This window comes from Entelurus aequoreus, linkage group LG20 (assembly GCF_033978785.1).
Source record: "Entelurus aequoreus isolate RoL-2023_Sb linkage group LG20, RoL_Eaeq_v1.1, whole genome shotgun sequence".
Lineage (NCBI taxonomy): Eukaryota > Metazoa > Chordata > Actinopteri > Syngnathiformes > Syngnathidae > Entelurus > Entelurus aequoreus.
Genome location: NC_084750.1, coordinates 50,891,537 through 50,894,036, shown reverse-complemented (window position 1 = coordinate 50,894,036; position 2,500 = coordinate 50,891,537). Strand labels below are relative to the sequence as shown.

The window sequence follows — 2,500 nt, the reverse complement described above, 5'->3', positions numbered from 1 at the left end:
CAATGAGAAATGCGTGTGTGATACAACAATCACTGATCTTTTTGTCAGCCTGTCAAACTCTTTGGACTTTTAAACCTCTGTTAGCACTGAAGTGCCTTGAGGCACATGTGTCACTGTTGGCGACGCTGCAAATCTTGCTATCAATCCCAAACCGAGTCAAAACTAAACAAATGTGTATTGGGTGGAGAGCAGTGTTTTGTTTGGACGAGCAATATGTAGCTGTATTGACAAGTATGGCAAGTAACTATAGCCGTTGTAACAAAAGCAAAAGGGGGAAAGGGCACCCTTTTCTGGGGGCGTACCAAAAGCTTACGGCACCTGGTATTCCCAGGCAGTCTCCCATCCAAGTACTAACCAGGCCCAACCCAGCTTAGCTTCCGAGATCTGACGAGATCGGGCGTGCTCAGGGTAGTATGGCCGTAAGCCAAGAAATTGCCCTCAAAATCAGATTTTTAAATGTGACAAGCTGGTTGACAGGACCTTTCTGCAATGAGCAATGCGTGTGTGATACAATAATCACTGATCTTTTTGTCAGCCTGTCCAACTTTTTGGACTTTTAAACCTCTGTTAGCACTGAAGTGCCTTGAGGCACATGTGTCACTGTTGGCGACACTGCAAATCTTGCTATCAATCCCAAACCGAGTCAAAACTAAACAATGTGTATTGGGTGGAGAGCAGCGGGTTTTTTTTGGACGAGCAATATGTAGCTGTATTGACAAGTATGGCAAGTACCTATAGCCGTTGTGACAAAAGCAAAACAGGAAAAGGACACCCTATGCTGGGAGCGTACCAAAAGCTTACAGCACCTGGTATTCCCAGGCAGTCTCCCATCCAAGTACTAACCAGGCCCGACCCGGCTTAGCTTCCGAGATCTGACGAGATCGGGCGTGCTCAGGGTAGTATGGCCGTAAGCCAAGGAATTGCCCTCAAAATCAGATTTTTAAATGTGACAAGCTGGTTGACAGGACCTTTCTGCAATGAGCAATGCGTGTGTGATACAACAATCACTGATCTTTTTGTCAGCCTGTCCAACTCTTTGGACTTTTAAACCTCTGTTAGCACTGAAGTGCCTTGAGGCACATGTGTCACTGTTGGCGACACTGCAAATCTTGCTATCAATCCCAAACCGAGTCAAAACTAAGCAAATGTGTATTGGGTGGAGAGCAGCGTTTTGTTTGGACGAGCAATATGTAGCTGCATTGACAAGTATGGCAAGTACCTATAGCCGTTGTGACAAAAGCAAAAGGGGGAAATGGCGCCCTTTTCTGGGATCGTTCCAAAAGCTTACAGCACCTGGTATTCCCAGGCAGTCTCCCATCCAAGTACTAACCAGGCCCGACCCGGCTTAGCTTCCGAGATCTGACGAGATCAGGCGTGCTCAGGGTAGTATGGCCGTAAGCCAAGAAATTGCCCTCAAAATCAGATTTTTAAATGTGACAAGCTGGTTGACAGGACCTTTCTGCAATGAGCAATGCGTGTGTGATACAACAATCACTGATCTTTTTGTCAGCCTGTCCAACTCTTTGGAATTTTAAACCTCTGTTAGCACTGAAGTGCCTTGAGGCACATGTGTCACTGTTGGCGACACTGCAAATCTTGCTATCAATCCCAAACCGAGTCAAAACTAAACAAATGTGTATTGGGTGGAGAGCAGCGTTTTGTTTGGACGAGCAATATGTAGCTGTATTGACAAGTATGGCAAGTACCTATAGCCGTTGTAACAAAAGCAAAAGGGGGAAAGGGCACCCTATTCTGGGGGCGTACCAAAAGCTTACGGCACCTGGTATTCCCAGGCAGTCTCCCATTCAAGTACTAACCAGGCCTGACCCAGCTTAGCTTCCGAGATCTGACGAGATCGGGCGTGCTCAGGGTAGTATGGCCGTAAGCCAAGAAATTGACCTCAAATTCAGATTTTTAAATGTGACAAGCTGGTTGACAGGACCTTTCTGCAATGAGCAATGCGTGTGTGATACAACAATCACTGATGTTTTTGTCAGCCTGTCTAACTCTTTGGACTTTTAAATCTCTGTTAGCACTGAGGTGCCTTGAGGCACATGTGTCACTGTTGGCGACGCTGCAAATCTTGCTATCAATTCCAAACCGAGTCAAAACTAAACAAATGTGTATTGGGTGGAGAGCAGCGTTTTGTTTGGACGAGCAATATGTAGCTGCATTGACAAGTATGGCAAGTACCTATAGCCGTTGTGACAAAAGCAAAAGGGGGAAAGGGTGCCCTTTTCTGGGATCGTTCCAAAAGCTTACAGCACCTGGTATTCCCAGGCAGTCTCCCATCCAAGTACTAACCAGGCCCGACCCGGCTTAGCTTCCGAGATCTGACGAGATCGGGCGTGCTCAGGGTAGTATGGCCGTAAGCCAAGAAGCTGCCCTCAAAATCAGATTTTTGAATGTGACAAGCTGGTTGACAGGACTTTTGTGCAATGAGAAATGCGTGTGTGATACAACAATCACTGATCTTTTTGTCAGCCTGTCAAACTCTTTG

The 2,500-nt window shown here is 46.4% G+C and overlaps 5 non-coding genes across 5 annotated transcripts; all 5 read right to left on the bottom strand.

Moving 5' to 3' along the window:
• Positions 1–306: 306 nt before the first annotated feature.
• Positions 307–425, bottom strand: LOC133636503 (5S ribosomal RNA). Its single transcript, XR_009822314.1, has one exon. It is a non-coding gene; the product is annotated as a 5S ribosomal RNA (ribosomal RNA).
• Positions 426–794: 369 nt separating this feature from the next.
• LOC133636504 (5S ribosomal RNA) lies at positions 795–913 on the bottom strand. Its single transcript, XR_009822315.1, has one exon. It is a non-coding gene; the product is annotated as a 5S ribosomal RNA (ribosomal RNA).
• Positions 914–1,281: 368 nt separating this feature from the next.
• On the bottom strand, positions 1,282–1,400 carry LOC133636978 (5S ribosomal RNA). Its single transcript, XR_009822772.1, has one exon. It is a non-coding gene; the product is annotated as a 5S ribosomal RNA (ribosomal RNA).
• A 368-nt stretch (positions 1,401–1,768) lies between these two features.
• Positions 1,769–1,887, bottom strand: LOC133637669 (5S ribosomal RNA). Its single transcript, XR_009823293.1, has one exon. It is a non-coding gene; the product is annotated as a 5S ribosomal RNA (ribosomal RNA).
• A 368-nt stretch (positions 1,888–2,255) lies between these two features.
• Positions 2,256–2,374, bottom strand: LOC133636502 (5S ribosomal RNA). The gene has a single exon (XR_009822313.1). It is a non-coding gene; the product is annotated as a 5S ribosomal RNA (ribosomal RNA).
• Positions 2,375–2,500: the final 126 nt, after the last annotated feature.